We start from the raw sequence: 19,833 nt of genomic DNA, 5'->3' as shown, positions 1-19,833 counted from the left end.
GAAATAAAATACATAGGATTACAAAAAAACCCAATTACAGTGAAATATGGTTATCAAAATTATTAAAAGTCCCAAGTTCATAGAGCCCCTCCTGAAATCTATGCATGAACCACCTGAGGGGTATTTGGACCCCAAGTTAAGAACCCCTCATCTAGATCAAACCTTTCTGGAAACTCCATCTTCCTTTTCTTCTGTGACATCACTCTCTCCTGATTATTTTTCTTCTATTTGGTTGAACATTTCTTCGCTTTGTTAGATAATCATCTTCATTCTTCCTGTCCTGGGCCCTCTTCTTTCTCTACACTCTCTTCCCTTAATGATCTCATCAACTCTTCATAGATTTAATTGTCTCTAGGCATATGTAATCCATGTCCCAGACTCTCCCCTTAATTTCCTTTATCGATTTCAGGCTCACACAAATTGGGTCCAATTCTGGAGGCTGACCCTAGGAGGGTCAATTTTTCTCTCTTTGGCCTACTCCTAAAATGTATTCAGGAAACCTCCCCGGCAAAAGTGGATTTCTAGCTCCCACACAAGCCTTGAAGCCATCAAGTGCATATCAGGACAGTTTTAAAAAAAAATTACTAGAAGATGAAAATGATGGAAAAACTCATAAGAACTCATAAGGGAATACAGAAACACACAAAACACTCAAATAATCCATCACCTCCTTCCAGAAGGGAACTGGATTTGGGCTTCTATACATGCAGCACTGACATTCTCATGATTTCCTCTTTCTGACAGAATTCCTGACAGACTCATAGTGATCCTGAGATTAAGAATTCTTCTGGAAGGTGGGGGGCTGCTGAACAACCAATCTCTTTTATATTGGTCTTGTACTGTCTGAGTAAACTCATTTGTTAAGTGGGACACTGCTTAGGACCTAGGGGAACTTTCTCTGAGGAGGATGCTACATCAGGAAATTCTTTTCTCTCTTTAGAAGGTTCAATCTCTGAACTCTTGAACAAGTCCCAAAATTGGTGGTAGTCAGGATTTTGGTAGCCACCAATTTTTCTTATAAACAAAAACCAATCACATACATATATCAAATAACTTGCAAAACATCAGAATTGAAAGGGTTGAAATTGAGGGGGGGTGCCCATCAATTAGGAATAATTGTGAATGTGGTAGGATACTCTTATGCCAAATGAAATAAGAGAAGAGACAATTTGAGAGAAAATTAGGAAGACATGTGAACTGATATAGAATGAAGTGCGCAAGACTAGAAAGACAATTTATACAATAACACCATTGTGAAGACAAACAATTTTGAAAGACTTAAGAACTCTGCTCAATGCAATAACCAACCATGAAGGATGCTACCTACTTCCTGACAGACAAGTGATGGACTCGAGATACAGAATGAGACATATTTTTGGGCATGGCCAGTCAGGGTATTTGCTTGTCCTGACTATGCATAGTTGTTACAAGGGTTTGATTTTCGTTAATTTTCATTTGGGTAGAGGATGAGAAAATAAATGCTTGTTAACTGAAAAAAATTAAAGTTAAAACATTTTAAAATAAATGAAAGGGTTACAGGCAAGGTAAAAAAAAAGTCTGATTACTAGCCATTTTTGGTTGGTAGCCCTGGAGGGACAGAGTGAGCTTCTCTCTCTTAGTTCTTCTTTATGGATGGTTTGGATAGTTAACAGGTGGCCAGTCACCTGCTAGGGGCAGAGAAGGGGAAAATTAAGGTGTCAGTGATAGCATGTATGATACACTCCAGTCCATTATGGACTGCTTGTAGATCTACAGATTTTAATTGTCATCATCTGTAACTATAATCTGAAAACATCTCACTGTACAAGTCCTGAATGGGTTGGGGAGAATATCTATCGCCAGGGGGTGTCCACATAACCCCCCAGTCCTGCTCTACACTTGTGCATGACTTGTCAAGATGGACTATCATTATCTATGGCTTTCCCTTTTTCCCAGAGTTCTCAACTCTGAGTTCCAACCTCTCTATTTCTGTGACCTTGGATAAAAGTCTATTGACCTTGGTACTTCTGACATCCTTAATCTCCCTGGACACTCTCATTGATTATTGGACTAGGGTTACACTTTTGTAACTGGTGCCCACCTACTGCCCTCTTTATTTGAGGATTCTGAGAAGATGGCAGAGTAGGTCAGAAAATTCTAAGCTCTCAAGATTTTCCCCCACAAAAGAAATGAAATAATGCCTCAGGGAAAATATTGAGGGTAAAAATAAATAAGAGTAAGGGCGGAACAGGATCTGAAGAAAAGTTCCAGGATGAGATTTGGTTCCTGCAAAGACTAAACACCTCCAGGCCAGTTCCTGTTAAACAAATGGTAAGCTCTGGGGTTAGCAGGGTTGGGAGGCCAGATGAAGGAACTTTTACTGCAGAGACAGTGAGGGAAGTTGGGTGTTTGAGCTAGGGAAGGTGGGGGAACCTCTGCTAACAAGGAGTGCCAAACCTAGTTGTGCTGTGGGGATGCAGTAGGGGCTACGAGGAACCAGCACAAGCCTGGTGAGTACAGAAGCAGTGGGGCAGGGATACTGCTGACTGTGGGCACCTGCAGGAAGTTGGAGTCTTGGTTCTAGTTCTGGGACAGAAGAGAGAATTGAGGGAGGATCTGAGGCCAGAGGCACCATTCTCCCATACCGCAGGACTAGAGGTGGTTATAAAAACTAAGCTACTAAAAATTAAAAAAAAAAAAGTACAGGCAAAGGAGAAAGAATATAACCATAGAGAGTTTTGTCTTCAAAGGAGGATACTGGAGCAAAGAAACCCTCTTCTACCCCAAATAGTCACCTGCTCAAAAAGAATTCATAAAATTAAAAAGTATTAAAAAAGTATTAAAAAGTACTTTAAAAATCAAATGAGAGAGACCGAGGAAGAAAAAAGAGAACGATCCAAGACAAACAAGAAGACTATGAAAAGAATTAGAAAAGGAGATCCAGAATCTTAAGGAAGAAAACGACTCCTTGAAAATAAGAATTGGAAGGGGAAGCCAGCAAACTTATAAGAGATCAAGAAATAATAAAACAAAATATAAAGAATGAAAAAAACAGAAGAGAATATGAAATATCCCATAAGAAAAACAGCTGATCTGGAGAACAGATCAAGAAGAGAAAACATAAGAATAATTGGACTACCTGAAAGTTATGAAAAAAAAAAGAATCTTGATACAATAATACAAGAAATAATTAAAGAAAGTTATCCTGAAGCATTAGAACAAGAGGAGTAAGTAGAATTGATCACCCCCTGAAAGGGATCCTATGAGGAAAGCCCATAGGAATACTCTAGTTGAATTCTGAAACCCCCAGCTCAAAGATAAAATATTACTAGCAACAAGAAAAAAAATTAAATATGGTGGTACCACAATTGGAATTACACAAGACCTAGCAGTGGTGACACTAAAAGACCGCAGGTCTTGGAACACTATATATTGAAGAGCAAAAGAACAGGTTGTGGCCAAAAGTATCATACTGTTGTACCAGAAGCGAGCGAGACACACCACAGAGTATAAGTTTTAAGTGGAGAATTTATTAGCCGGCGGCCATCGGGGTACGGCACCACAAATCAATGGCAAATGTGTTGGGGTGATGGCTTGGCTTATATAGGATATGGGGGTACAGAGTAGGGGGGAAGAGGAACAAAGGTCCTGGCTGATCAAAAGATTCAGTCAGGTTATCGTACTAGTGGGATAATCTCATTTACATTCCTTGGTGGAGTCACTGAGTCCCAGGGATATCTCCCAGGAAGGGTCTATCAAGTTATCTCTCAGTGGGATGGTCCTATCTATTGACATTCCAGGAAGGAACCAAGGAGTCTCAGGGATATCTGCTAGACAGGATCTGCCAGGTTATCTCTCAGTGGGATGGTCCTATCTATTGACATTTCAGGAAGGAGCCATGGAGTCCCAGGGGTTTGCTAAATACCAAAGATATCTGAATCCATTCTTTCTGGGGGGGCTTGTCAGTAGCTAGGGGTTACTCAGGGGTTCCTAATTTTCCTTGTATTACAATACCCAGAAAAGCTAAGAATAATTCTGAATAAAAAAAATTAATGGTATTTAATGAACTGTCAGACTTTTGGGACTTTGTTAAAAAACAAGCAAACAACAAACCTGAACTTAATAGAAGATTTTACATACAAGAGCCAAGAGAAATATAAGGTACATACCAAAAACTAATTATGAAGGACTCAATAAGGCTAGACTGTTTAGTTTTTATGTATGTAAAATGTAAAACATATGTCTAAGATTGTTATTAATAATTAGGTAGTTTGTAAGAAAGAGTAGAGTAGACCTGAGTATGATATGACTTTTAAAAGTAAAACAATTTAGGAACAGCTAAAAAGAGTAATTATTTTATACAAACGTGGTGTGACAGGAAGAACTGACACAGAGAAATTGGATGGGGGAGGAGGGCTGGTAGTTCTGGAAACCTGCTTTCGTTGGGGATGGATTCAAGAGGGAACAATACATAAATATCTAGAAGAGTATAAAAGTTTTCTAAATTCAGAAAGAAATAAAACACTAAGAGGATAGGGAATGGGGAAAGGATAAGGGAAGGAGCTCTAGAGGGGAGGGTGAGGGAATAGGTTAAAGGGGGGTTATACAAGGGTATTTAGATTAATGGAAATGGTAGGATAAGAGAGGGATCCTGGGGGGAGGGCAGTAGGTTAAGTAATAGGAGGGCAGGGTAGCAGGTAGAAGTAAAGTAGAGGAGTTTAGGAGGGATAGGAAATAAGAGATATGCACAAACAAAAACAAAGATCAGAAGCAGAATTTGTTATTTGTCTATATATATCTATATGTATATATGTATATGTATATCTATGTATCTACATCTCTATATAAATATATCCATGCTTAATTGTAGCTTTCTGGGGGATGGGGAGGAAGGGGGAAAAAAGAACAAAGTAAAAAGTGCACAGGAGAGAACAAAAGAAAACTAACAAGGAAGCAAAGAAAAGATGGACTGCTTTCAACACAATGCCTAATAATTATTATATAGGCTTTTTCAAAATGGAAATTTATTGGTATATATTTTAATCCTCTCTTACTTTCTGCTGTGCATATGACATGCCTTTTTTTCTTTTATTTTTTGTCTCTTTCAATATTTAAGTTTATAATGTTTTTTTCTTTTCTTATTGTGTATTTATGTTTCAATAAAAAACCCCCAGCAAAAAAGAAATAAAAAAAGAAAAAATAACAATGTAAAAAAACATGAAAAAACTAGAATAAAAAATTTAAAAAACCCCCCAAATAAAAAATGAATAGTTGCTATGGTCCACACGGGCCCCGAGAAAAATTCGTATGATTTAAAGGAAGTGGGTAGTGACATGGATGGTGAGAATCATCCTTCCCTTCCTCCCATCATCTTGCCCACCTCAGGAAGTTGGGGGACACCTATTTACCACAGCCCATGGGAAAGAAGAGAGCATTGAGTTACTCTTCCCTTTATTCCATTTTTCCTTGAGATTTTGGTTCGTTGAGTTGAGTCTAGATTGGTCGGAGACCTGTAACAGCTTCTGTAAACCTCTTTGGCTGGTGAGAAGGCTGGGAGACTAAACTGACTTCATCTCCCCCCCCGCCCCCCCCCCCACCCCCCATCCCATTCCCCCGCCCCCCCCCACCCCCCATCCCATTCCCCCGCCCCCCGCCCCGCCCCAGTTTTAATGGCTTTCACTATTCCTAAACAGGACCCAAAGGTGTGTTCCAGAACAGAATTTTTCCTCTCACTCTTCGTTTTTTTTCCCCTATGATTTGTGTTGAGGAGCATGGCTTGGTAGATGATTGGAAAAAGCGCTCCTATTCTGTGCAGCTGTACTATGTTTAATAAACTATGTAGCCAGAGAAAAGTTGCTTCACTGTGTAATATCAACAGAGTATGAATAGTGAACTAGGAAATTTCCCAGAAATTAGGGACGGGGACTCTAGTCTAGACCTAGACTGGTTCTAGTTTTATAATCCTGAACAATGCTTTGAATCATGCCTTAGGTTCATTCTTTACTAAAGTCAGTGAGAGTTTTCTTTGCTGGGCTCTTTGAAGTCAGAAACTTGGTGAGAGTGTGCTTCCTGCTCATGGATCCGGCGGTAGAATTTTTTGCACCCATTTCAAGTGACCCGAGCAGAACTGCTGCCCTCGTGGCTGGAGTAGAGTGCCACCTGGTGGGAAAAATGATAAACTACACTCCCTTTCTTATCAATGGTAAAGGGACAGACCTCTTATCTTCCTGTGAGCCTGCCTACTGAAGGCAAGATTTGAGTTGATGTAGGTTGCTAACACCCCCAGGGTAGCTTGTGTCACATGAATACCAACGAATGCACATGCAATGTCATACAATTTGTAATTTACTTATCTGTGTACATTCTATATTACTCAACAAAATAAGAGTTTCTCAAGATCAAGGATCTTTGACATTGACTGTATCCCCAGTACCGAGCATAGTACTTTACATACAGCCAAATCTGATAGGCATTTCTCAGTACTGATCCTTCTTGACCTCTCGGCACATTTGAAACTGTTGACCACCCTCTCCTCCTGGATACTCTGCATTTGTTTCGCTCCCACTTCTCTGACCATACCTGAGTCTCCTTTGAAGGACTGCCAGCCATGTCACAACCTTTACTTTGTAGGTCTACTCTAAGACTTTGTCTAGGGTCTTTTCTTTTTTTTCTCCATATATTTTCTTAGTCATCTCATCAACTCCCATAGTTCTAAGTATCGTCTCTGTGCGGATGCCTCCCATATCTATACTTTAGATTTTCTCCTGAGCTCCATCCAGCCTTGCATCACTAGTTGGTCACCTGTTGGGTATTTTAAATTGCATGTTCCGTAGACATCTCCAATTCTCCATATCTGAAACAGAATTTATCTTTCCCACCTCTAACTCTTTTCTAAACTTTTCTTTTTCTGTGAAGAGTGCCACTGGTTGAAGTCCTTCCAGTTACTTGCATACCTAGGTCTGCAACCGTAGCCATTTTTCATTTCTCTCATTCCCTCATGCCCCATATTGAATTGATTGCAATGTCTTTTTGATATTATTTTCCCAACACCTCTTACATCCATTCATTTTTTTCTCTTCACACATGGTCACCAATATAGTTCAGACCATTGTCATCTCTTTCCTTGATGATTGCAGTAGTTTTTTCATCAACTTTATTATTTCAATTATGCAAAAAATTACTTTGTTTCTGTTGTTCTTTTGAAGGGCTTGGGTTTTCAGTGGTGATTCTTGAGCTTCTTCATCAAAGCCGACTTTTTTGTCCTCTTAGTGCATGTTGGCCTGTCCACCTCCATCTTCTGGCCTCTACTCATAGTGCCATTCTCTTGAAAACTGTGTATTGTTGTCTTCAGTGTCTGTCAAGTAGTTCCTTGTGACATCTACATTCTCACCTGGATTTTTTTCGGTGAACAGCTCAGGTGAGTATAAGTCACTCATGGTGTCATCACTGTGGTCTTCTTCATCACTGGACACAGGCTTCCAGAAACCTTCCTTTTTTTGGGGCTGCTGGTCACCGTCAACCAAGTCTTCCCATCTCCTCTTTTGCAACAAGCAGGCAGGAACACACTCCACACCCTGCTTCTGGTACTCTTCATATTTGTGCAGAGCCTTTTGGTAGCACTGGCCCTGGAGATGATGTAGGATGTGCTCTGGAAGCCTGTTGATATGCTGAAGGGTGAGTTTGAAGAGCATTTGGTGCCACTGGCATAGGCCTGAAAGTCTGAAAGTTGGCTGGGCAATTCATGGCCTGTCACCTTACCTTGGCCCCACCGAGCACAGCTGTAGCCCAGGGTGGCCCAGGAGGAATTTCTGCACATCTGGCAGTACCTGGCCTTCAGTGCTGCCAGATCAGTAGTTTGCTGATTGGTTTCCCTACTTCCAGTCTCTCCCCATTTCAATCTATCTTCCATATATCAATGATCTCTATATTGCCAAATTCAATGACCTTTTCTCAATCCTCATTCTGCTTGAACTCTCTGAACCTTGGGCACCATTGAGTACCCTCTTCTCCCTCGGTTCAGGGGATACCACTTTCTCCAGGTTCTCGTCCTACCTATCGGATCATTTTTCTCATTCTACTTTGCTGCATCTTCATCCAGGACATGTTTTCGAACCGTGAGTATCACCCAGGGCTCTGTCCTGAGCCCTCTTCTCCTCTCCCTCTGTTCTACTTCACTTGGTGATCCCATCAATTTAATCACCATCTCCACTCTGATGATTCACAAATCTACCTATCTTACCTTAACTTCCAATGTCTCAACTCCAACTGCCTATCAGACATCTCCAACTGGGTGTCCAATAAACATCTTAAACTCAGTATATCCCAAATTGAACTCATTATCTTTTCCCCTCAGCCCTACCTCCCCCTCTAATTTCCATATTATTAGGTTACTACTCTCCTTCTTATTCTCCAGGCGTGCAACATAGGTGTCATCCTTGATTTCTCACTATCTCATCCCCCATATCCAATCTGTTGGCAAGGTCTGTGGATTTCACCTTTGCACCATCTCTCGAATATGCCCCCTTCTCTCCTCTGATAATACTCTTGCCCTGATGCAGGCCCTCATCACCTGGCCCTGGACTAGGCTGCTACTGGGTCAGCCTGCCTCAGGCCTCTTCCCACTCCAGTCCATCTTCTATTCAGCAGCCAAAGTAAATTTCCTAAAGTGCAGGTCTAACTATGTTACTCTTCTACTCAATAAACTCCAGTGACTCTCTATCACCTTCAGGATCAAACACAAAATTCTCTTTTTAGCATCTGAAGTCCTTCATAAATCTGTTTCCTCCTCCCATGCTCCTTTTCCAGTCTTCTTCTCCTCCTCCTCCTTCTTCTTCTTTTTCTTCTTCTTCTTCTTCTTCTTCTTCTTCTTCTTCTTCTTCTTCTTCTTCTTCTTCTTCTTCTTCTTCTTCTTCTTCTTCTTCTTCTTCTTCTTCTTCTTCTTCTTCTTCTTCTCCTTCTTCTTCTCCTTCTTCTTCTTCTTCTTCTTCTTCTTCTTCTTCTTCTTCTTCTTCTTCTTCTTCTTCTTCTTCTTCTTCTTCTTCTCCTTCTTCTTCTTCTTCTTCTTTCTCCCCCTCCTCTCCTCCCCTCTCTCTCCCCCCCCCTTCCTCCTCCTCCTCCTTCTTTTTCTTCTTCTTTGGCTATAGCATTAGGTGACTTACCCAGGGTCACACAGCTAGTGAGTATCTGAGGCCAAATTTGAGTTCAGGAAGAGGAGTCTTCCTGACTCTAGGCCTGGTGCTCTATCCACTGGGCTACCTAGCTGCCCCTCCTTTTCAGTCTTCTTATACTTTATACCCTCAACATACTCTCTGATCCAGTGACACTGGCCTCCTTGCTGTTCCTCAAACAAGGCACTCCATCTCTCAGCTCTGGGTATTTTCTCTGGCTGTCTCCCATGCCTGGAATGCTTTCCTTCCTCATTTCTGCCTCATGGCTTCCTTGGCTTCCTTGAAGTCCTTACATTTAATATTTTATTTTTCCTCTAATTACATATAAAAATAATTTTTAACATTCTTTTTCTAAAAAACTTTGTGTTTCAAATTCTCTCCTTCCCTTCCCCTACCCCTCAGCATTGAGAAGGCAAGCAATTTGATATAGATTATTTATGTGCAGTCATGCAAAACACATTTCCTTTAAGTCTCACCTAAAATCCTATCTTCTACAGGAAGCTTTTGCCAACTCCTTTTAATTTTAGTGTCCTCCTTTTTTTTGCCTTCCCTTTTAAAATTATTTCATGTTTATCCTGTGTGTAGTTTGTTTGTACATATCTGTTGTCTCCTCCATTAGATTGTGAATTCCTCAAGGGCAGAGATTGTCTTTTACCTTTTTTTGTATCCCCATCCCTCAACACAGTGCTTGGCACATAGTAGGTGCTTAATAAATGCTTGTTGCCTTCCCTGTACTGGTTGCTGAACTTTAGTGGCTTTCTATTACCTCCACTATTGAATACACAGCTTTCTGTTTGAATTTAAAGGTTTCACAAACTGGCTTCAGCCTACTTTTCCAACCTTGTTATTCTACCATTACTTCCCATCATACCCTCTCTGATTTAGCCAAACTGGCTTTCTTAATGTTTCTCATGATTTCATGTTCTGTTCCTAGTTTCCTTCAAAGTTCAAAGCTCAAGTAGTACTTTCTACGCAAAGGCTTTTCTGATCCATCTCCCTCAGCCTCTAATGTCTTCTCCCCACTCAAAGATGAGCCTGAATTTCTTTTGCTTTTTTTAAAAAAAGGTACTTATGTAACAGTGACGAGGTGGTGTGACAAGTAAGGTTGCTCATTCACTCCTATTTGTCCCCTTCCTATTCTATTACTGATTTGTTGACCACATGGGTTTCTCAGTATGAATGCTCTTTCTCTGTTCTGAGAAGTTATCACAAATGTTGTGCAATGATATCTGTCTTTTGTAGCTCTGAGCCCCCAGCCAAACATAGCACCCAGGCAAAATACCTCAGTGTTAGATCTTTCTCTTCTTCTATTCTCTGGGGAGTTTTCCTTCACTCCTACCTCCACCTCCAATCTTTGATTTCTTACTTCCAATAAGTACAATTAAATTAGCGAAATTCTGTGTTTGATATTGTGTATTAACACAAAGCAAAATTTAAAGTAAATAAGGGTAAATAGACTTGCCTTTTCTCATAAAGAAAGGCTTCTACAAAGGAGCCCAAAGGGAGAAGGAAGATATAGGATCTTAAAGGGAAACAAGATGAAAGGGGGAAATCGTTCATACTGTTTCTTCTTCCTTTCCACTGGTTGTGGCTACAGACTGCATGGCCAAATTTAGAACTATTCTCTATTTAAGTGGTATTGTTTTACGTTTTCTTTGTTGCATACATTTACAATATATCAAAAGCTGGACAGTTATTGATATCTGTGCCAATTCTGCTTATTTGAATATGAGTGATGAGATTGGTAAGGAAGGAGCACAAACCTGGAAAGAAGCATAGTTAAATTATTAATATTTTGTAAACCCAACTAGGATTTTCAATTTCCTGAACTCTCTTAAGGTAGCTGGCATTTTTAAATGGCTCATTTTAAAATGATAGAATGGGCCCTTGAACCAATAGCAGACCCCACAGAAGTCATGTCCATTATTGGCTCTACACTAATAAGGGGGAGGACACTATAGTCCACTGGTTTTTGAGATATGATTTCCAGGAAGACTGACTTAATAAGAATGGATGTGGGGCAGCTAGGTGTCACAGTGGATAGAGCACCAACCCTGGAGTCAGGAGAACCTGAATCCAAATCTGGCCTCAGACACTTACTAGCTATGTGACCCTGGGCAAGTCACTTAACCCTGACTGCCTTCCCCACTCCCTCCCCCCAAATAAGAATGAACTGCTTTAGTATAGTCCCATTTGACCCTCTCTGAACCCTCCTTATTCTATTCCCTGTGCTGAATCATTTGACCCTTGAAATCCTTGACTTATTAAAGTGCAATAACCTTGGAGAAATAGCTCAGGTCTCCTTGAGAGTTGGTCAATTTCCTTAACCTTGAAGTGGTTTGGACAAATTCTTCCTCGGGAAGGCTTGGGGAGACCAAGAGGTGGAATTGTTAAAAGTGTCTTGCTTTTTAATGGCATGGGAGAGGTGAAATGGTATCTATAATTATGGTGAATGTGACTTTCTTGTGTAAGAATGGAGTAATTGCAGGGGTATGCCGGACCCAGCTCAGACTGGCTCACATGAGCTAATTGTTAAATTTTCAGTATAAGCATTTATACCACTGAAATTGGCAAAGCCTGCAAATCAGGGCTTGATTTGTTGTTTTGTTAATTGTCTATACTTAAAGTGATGGAGAAAATGTTAACCATGCAAATTAAATTTAAAAGTGCATGCACATTTCCTTTTTGGAGAGCCAGTTGTTTACCAGGACATAACAGGTAATTGATATACTCAGTTTCATTCACTGAAACTGATCTGATATCCAATCAATCATGTTCAAGTAGACTAAATGTGAAATGTCCTTTCAAACTGGAATGCAAGTGCTGTTCAGAGAGGGGTCATCTGTACATTTTTGAGCCAGTTGAGAAGAAATTAATTCAAAAGGCAGAAGCAAGTATGGCATTCTAGTATACCCTTGAGGAGCAAAAGTCTTTGCTGTGACAGAGAATGGAAATATTGAGGAGAGTCAACCACTTTATAGGTATCTCGGAGCACAAGACTTGGATTTTGGGACATCATTAGAAAAGATTGGCTGTACAACTGGGCTATTGTGAAAATATGTTTAGTGTGAAGGTATATGTAGAGCCTATATTGGATAGTATGCCATCTTGGGTGGGAGTGGGGGAGAGGAGGGAGGGGGAGAAAATTTGAAACTCAAAAACTTGAGGAACTGAATGTTATAAACTAAAACTAAAAATAAATAAATTAATTAATAAAAAAAGTTTAAAAGAAAAGATTGGCTTTTTTGACAACTTCCCCTCCCAGTGCTTGTCTATCTACTGTGATAAAATCTGCTGTTTTATTACCTAAACACTTCCAATAAACCTTATTTTTATGTTAACCACAAAGAGGCCAAGGAATAAGTAGAGATAGATGTAAATATAAAATTAAGTAGCGTACCCTACTCTCTGGCTAAATGTTAAGCATTTTCCTTACTGGGTATTTAGAATGATTGTGACTGAACTCACCACTTAAAAAATGTTTATTGATAGCTTCTGTTTTTTACATAACCATAGTATCACATGTATCTCTGATAAGACAAGTAGTAGTTTTTGGAGAGGAAAAAGAAAAAAAATAGTCAGCACAACTGGTTAAAACATTAAAAAAAGTCACATGTGCAATGTGTAACATCTATGGATTTTCCTTCTCCATGGAGGCGTGTCCCTTCAAATCTCTTCTTTCGAGTCTTGCTTGATCTTTATAATTTTGTTACATTTACTTTTAATTTTTTGGTGTGCCATTGTACATTCCATTTACTTTACTCTGCTTATTTTACTCTGTATCAATTCATACAGATCTTTCCATGCTTCTTTGTATTCCTCATATATATAGTTTCTTACAGCATCGTTCTCTGGTTCAAAAAGCATGGACATTTTAGTCACTTTATTTGCATAATTCCAATTTGATTTCCAAAACGGTTGTTCCATTTCACAGCTCCACCAACAATGTCTTAGCATACTAATCTTTCTACAGCGCCTCCAGTATTGAATGCTGTCACTTTTTGGTCATTTTTGTCAATTTGCAGGGTGTGAGGTGAAACCTCATGATTGTTTTGATCTGCATTTCTTTTATTGTTAGCGATTTGGAGCATTTTTTTTTTTGTCATGGTTGTAAATACTTTGCAATTCTTCTTTTGAGAACTATTTGTTCATATCCTTTGACCATTAGTTATCCATATGTGTGGATATGTGTACATACATGTACATATATGTATACACACACACACACGTATGCATTTATTGTTTGTATCTCTTGGATACCAAACCCTTAACAGAGACATTTGATACAAAGTCGCCCCCCCCCCCCCCCCCCCCCCCCCCGCCCCACCATTTGACTACTTCCTCTTATCCTAGGTGCAATTGTCTGTGCAGAAGCCTTTCAGTGTCAAGTTCTTTTATTTTAATCCTTTTTTAAGGTGATCTTGTTCCCACTGGCTCCCTTACTCTTACCCTTAATCCCCTCTTCTCTTGGACCTTTCCTCCCCTTGAGGTAGTCTTAGTGTTTACATTTATTTGTTTTTGGCATTCCTCCCCAAAAAAGGATTTCTCTCATTCCTTTCATTATTTATTTTCTCTCTGTTTACTTTAGACCTTCATTCTTTGATTCCCAACCCCTATAGTTATCTGTTCTCCCTCTTTTCTCTGTATTCTTCATGCCAAAGTATCCATTCTAAACTCTTTCCTCTAGGTGCTTTCTAGCCCTGTAAGGCTAGCCCTATGGATTCCCCTTTTCTTCCCCTGCTTGTAGTTACAGATTGTATGGCTAGATTTAGAACTATCATCTCTTTAAATGGTATCATTTTAAGTTTTCTCTGCGGTGCAAATGTATATATGACACTATATCAAAATCTGGACAGCAGCTATTCATATCTATGCCAATTCTGCTTATTTGAATATGAGAGATGAGTTTGGTAAAGAAAGAGTATGAATCTGGAAGAGAAGCATGCTTAAATTATTGAGGTTTATAAACCCCATTGGGATATTCAAAGTCCTATACTATCCCAAGCCAATTGGAATTTTAAAATGCTGAAACGGGCTCTTGAAACACCAGTCTGTGACTACTGGAGTTTACTGTCCCAACTCATAGAAGTCATGTCCATGACTGACCCCACACTGAGAAGGGGGTTTCCCCTTTTCCAAGGGTAACAACAATGCTACTAGCAGCTGCTGTGGAGGTGTAATACCAACAGCAAGACCAGCAACACCAGCACACAGGAGGGCTGCTAGCACAGGTTCTTTGATCTGCTTTTCTAAGGAAAGCAACTTCAAGGGGTTTACAATCTCACTTTAATTAAACATACATATATCATTCACCTAGTTCAGGGGAAAGAGTCAGCACCTTGAACCTCAGAGAAAACACAAACAGAAATTACAAGCAGAGATTATATAAACAGAGTAAACAACACAAATCAGCAGACTGGGCTTCCAACCGTCTGTCCACAGCAATACATACATAGTTACCAGAGAGAAGCACCAACATCTTGGGCTTCCAAAGCCAGGAGGATCTCCTTAAGGGCTACCCGGAGTTTTGTCTGGCCAAATCACAGGAACACTCTTCCAATGAGTGAGCCTCCAAGCAAAATGCTAACCTCAGAGTATATATACACTTATTCAGGGTCAGCCCACAGAGGGTGTCACAACCATGTGACTCAAACTCATGTGACCTAGGTTTTCTTGTGACTCATCAAAGACTCTTGATTCAATCAAAGACTCTTGATCAAACAAAGGCAAGACTCCATCAAAGGCACTTGATTGCCTTAGTGCTGAGAAGCACTCCAAAAGAGAAAAAAAACAGCAAAAAGTCCCATTCTGCTTGCCACTACACCAAGGATTTCCCCTTGTTTCTTTTCCAGAACAATGCCAATTATTGCAGCTGTCAGAGAGGACATTGTCCCATGGTAGGGCCCCTCCCCCACCAAGTCCCTGATCATGCAGCCCACCACTGATCTGTACCCTCTCTTGTTGACCTTTTTTCTCCCCTACATTTGTCTAGAAGTCCATGTCCATGCTCTTGCACTACTCTAGATATTGGTTTCTCCCAGGGGTTCCAATTTCCTCTTTCTTAGACTTTTCAAACACTAAATCTCCCAAGCCCCATCCGTTGAAAGGTCCTTATCCCCTTTCACCAACAATCTCTTTGCTCATGGAAACATTCATCAGTGGAACTCCTAGCTCCATGCCCTGGCGCCCCCCACCCCCCGCTTCTGCCCAAAGTAAGACTTTCTTCCTTCTCTCATTTCTATCTTTCTCTCTCCTTCCATTCTCTTGTGGGCTCTTCTCTTTCAGAGACCATAGAAGTCATCTTTCTGTCATTAGTAACCTTGATTTGACACTGGTCCATCACTCCTCTCTATCTCCCTGCTTCTTTCCCCATTTTTACGTATGTTCCCATGTCATACTCCCACACAAAACAAAACAAATAATGTTGATTCACTTGTAGGCATGAGGTTGCCAGGTTCTATCCATAACGCCCTCTCTCTGCCTCTTTACTTTTACCTCTGCCAGATTTCCACATTTACTTCCATCTCCCTGTTTACATTTAGAAAAAAATTCTCGTACTGGCCTTTCTGTTGTCCCTGTTGCTGTTGCCATCTTTGCCTGCTGCATTTATTCACTACTGCATTTCTGTTGTTTAGGGTGTTTGAGAAGTGAATAATCTCCTTGGTTCAGTTTTTCTTTCTAATAGTGTTTTAAATGCTATTACTGAATATCCATCTTTTGTCTAGTATGGTTAAGTTCAGATTTGCAGGGCTGGTCACCTTGGGCTGCATTCTGGGCTCCAATGCTCTTCAGAACACATTATTCTTTTCCTTACTCCTTTTCCTAGTGGGTGTTAGTTGGTTATTTGAATGTTCTTTCCTTTGTATTTGAAGATTTTTCTCCTGATGGCTTGCAGAACTCGTTGTTCTGACTTGAATTGTCAAATTTAACTACTAGTGTCTTGGAGTTTTTTTCTGGAAGTGATCTGTGAATTCTTTAAATTGGAATTTTATTTTCTATGTTTAGAAGTTCTGGGCAATTCCTTTGAATTATTTCCTTTATTATGGTGTTGAGATTTTTGTCCTGTCATGTTCTTCTTGGAGACCTATGCTTCTCAGGTTGCCTCTACACATCCTGTCTTTGAGATTGGTATCTTTCTCTTGCATAGTAAACATATTTTCTTTTAATGTTATTGGTTTTTGCTTCTCTTCTTCTAGGTTGTCCTTTACTTCTGTGTATTTACATTCTCAATCTATTGTTTGCTCTCTTCTTTCTTTGGAGGGGCTTGCTGTTATCCAAGTTTTTCTATTCTGCCCATTATTTTTGCTGTGCAGGCCATAAATTCTGCTCTCATAATTCTCATTACTCTATTTTTTCTTTTTAAACTAATTAATTTATTTTTAGCTTTCAACATTCATTTCCACAAGATTTTGAGTTCCAAATTTTCTCCCCATCTCTCCCCTACCCCCCACCCCAAGATGGCATGCATTCTGATTACCCCGTCTGCCCTCCCTTCTATCACTCCACCCCACCCTCTCTTATCCCTTTCCCCCTTACTTTCTTGTAGGGCAAGATAGATTTCTATACCCCATTGCCTGTATACCTTCTTTCCCAGTTGCATGTAAAAACAATTTTTAACATTTTTTTTTAAGACTTTGAGTTCCAAATTCTCTCTTTACTTCCCTCTCCACCCACCCTCATTGAGAAGACAAACAATTCAATATAGGTTATACATGTGTAGTTATGCAAAACATTTCCATAATAGTCATATTGTGAAAGACTGTATTTCCTTCCATTCTATCCCACCTCCCATTTATTCTATTTTCTCCTTTCACCCTGTCTCTTTTCAAAAGTGTTTTATTCTGACCACTCCTGCCCCAATCTGCCCTCACTTCTCATTACTCTTTTAAACTACCAAGGAACTATGTGCTAGAGTTCCACATACTCCTTATATTCTGCAGGGTCCTCTGTCTCATCAAATGTGGGATCATTTACTTTCATTTTACAGTATTTATTCATAGATGGCTGAACTAATTTACTAGATTTGAAGGCCATATTTTCGAGGTCTTTGGGATTTCTTCTTCCCGAAATCTTTGAATCTTTGGTACTTTCAGTGTTCCCCCCTTCCCTCTGCCCCCTTATTATTCACTTCCTGTATCCCTCTCCACTGACTGGGGTTTTCTTGGGGGCTATATCTCAAATACCACTTTGGCCATCTGAACCAATACTGCATCCTTCTGATTTTTCTTTTCATGCTATTGTTGAGTAAACTTTCTTTTTGTTAAATGTTACATGGTCCTCCAAGTGTCTCATTTGTTCCCATCCTGAGATTGGAACATTGGTTTGAACTGCATCAGACTAAGCTCAGAGACGTTAATCTTGCTGTTTCTTCACCCCCAGTCACACTCTCCACTGTTGCCACCTTTGTGGCTGAAAACCACCGAAAGGGAAAAAAGAGATATAGTATTATCACCTTGGAGGAGAGTGAGATAATAAAGAAGTAAGTCACAGTATTTCCTCTTCCTCTGCTTACCACTTGCGGATGGATACTGCTTGGCCAAGTTTAGAACTGTTATCTCCAAAAGTGGTATTGTCTTAAGTTTTTTTCATCATATCTGTGATGCCATATTAACAGATAGAAAGCTATTTGAATCTGTGCCAATGCTACTTACTCAAGTGGGAGTGGTGAGATTGGGTAAGGAGAGAAAACAACCTCAGAAGGGAAGTTGATTTAAATTATGTTGTTTTATAAATACAGTTTGGATTTTTTCAGCTCAGACTGGTTGGGGATTTCAGCCAGTATTTAACTGAAATGAGATTGCATTAGAGAGAGAAAGCAAACGTTTTTTGGGGGGCCCCATTCTTCTGAGATGTGGGCCAATAAAAGAAAGATAAGCCCTTGAAAGATTTAAGCAAGACACCAGTTATTCTCTGTGGGAATGACAAGAAAGTCCCACCCTTTCCCCTGTGAAGGGAGAAAGGGAGGAATGAATTGCTGAGGAAGAAAGCCATACCTGATCAAGATAAGGTCAAAATGGGTGCATGATTTAGATATAAAGGGTTATAACATAAGCAAATTAGGAAGGCAAGGAATAGTTTATCTGTCAGATCTAAGGAGAAGGGAAGAATTTATGACCAAACATGAGACAGAGAACATTCTGAAATGCAAAATGGATAATTTTGATTACATTAAATTAAAAAGGTTTTATAGAAACAAAACCAATGCAACCAAGATGAGAAAGAAAGCAGAAAGGTGGGAAATCATTTTTATAGCCAGTGTTTCTGATAAAGGCCTCATTTTTTAAAATATATAGAGAGTTGAGTCAAATTTATAAGAATATCAGTCATTCCCCAATTGATAAATGGTCAAAGACTATAAATGGGCAATTTTCAGATGAAGAAATTAAAGCTATCTATAGTCATATGAAAAAGTGTTCTAAATCACTATCAATGAGAGAAATGCAAATTAAAACAACTGTGAGGTAGCATACCACACCTCTCAGATTGACTAATATGACAGAAAAGGAAAATGATAAATGTTGGAGAAGATATGGGAAAATTGGAACACTAAAGCATTGTTGGTGGAGTTGTGAACTGATCCATCCATTCTGGAGAGCAATTTGGAACTATGCCCAAAGGGCTATAAAACTGTGCATTCCCTTTGATTGAGCAATACTCCCTCTAGATCTGTATCCCAAGGAGATCATAAAAAAGGGAAAAGGACCCACATGTACAAAAATATTTATAGCCACTCTTTTTGTAGTGGCAAAGAATTGCAAATTGAGGGGATGCCCATCATTTGGGGAATGGCTGAAGAAGCTGTGGCTTATGAATATAATGAACACTAAATAATGAGCAGGCAGATTTTAGAAAAACCTGGAAAGACTTACATGAACTGATGCTGAGTGAAGTGAGCAGACCTAGAACAACATTGTATGTAGTAACAGCAACATTGTGCAATGACCAGCTTGGATAGATAGCCCTTCCCAGCAATGCAATGATCCAAGACAACTCCAGGGAACTCATGATGAAAAATGCTATCCACATCTAGAGAAAGAACTATGGAATCTGAATGCAGATCGAAGCATACTATTTTCTCTTTTTCCCCCTTTTTTGTTTTTTCTTTCTCACGGTTTTCCCTTTTTGTTCTGATTCTTCTTTCATAATATGACTAATGTGGAAATATGTTTAACATGATTGTACCTGTAAAACCTATATTAGATCGCTTGCTGTCTTGGGAAGTGAGGGAGGAAGGGAGAGAGGGAGAAAAATTTGGAACTTAAATCTTACAAAAAATGATTGTCAAAACTATCTTTACATGAACTTGGGAAAAAATACTATTTAGTGCAAATCCCTCCCCCAAATAAAAAAGGAAAGAAAAGAAAGGCATACCTCCATGAAGGGCGGAGGGAATGAATTCTTTTCCTGCTTAGGCTAAGCAGTGATGGCAGTTCATCTTGCCATACTTGACAACAATCCTAGTGGATTATATCTGTAAAATGGGGGAGTTAGACCACCTAGCAAATGAGATCACTTTCACCTCCAAGGTCATGATTCTGATTTTTCTGAGAGAGGCCACACTTTCAATTCCTGTTTCTGGGTTAGTGTTTACAACTCAGAGAAAGTCCTGTTGGAAAAGAAAAAGGGGCAACTGGAAAGGGAAAGAAAGGTCTTAAAAAGGCAAGGCCTCACGCTAACCCTGGCTTCA

The 19,833-nt window shown here is 39.7% G+C and overlaps 1 pseudogene; it reads right to left on the bottom strand.

Annotated features, from left to right (window-relative positions):
- Positions 1-7,156: 7,156 nt before the first annotated feature.
- On the bottom strand, positions 7,157-15,737 carry LOC118851283 (annotated as a pseudogene).
- Between the last annotated feature and the right edge of the window lie 4,096 nt (positions 15,738-19,833).

The sequence above is a fragment of the Trichosurus vulpecula genome, chromosome 5 (assembly GCF_011100635.1).
Source record: "Trichosurus vulpecula isolate mTriVul1 chromosome 5, mTriVul1.pri, whole genome shotgun sequence".
In the NCBI taxonomy this organism is placed as follows: domain Eukaryota; kingdom Metazoa; phylum Chordata; class Mammalia; order Diprotodontia; family Phalangeridae; genus Trichosurus; species Trichosurus vulpecula.
The sequence above is the reverse complement of the archived record's forward strand: the minus strand, read 5'-3'. Positions and strand labels throughout refer to the sequence as shown.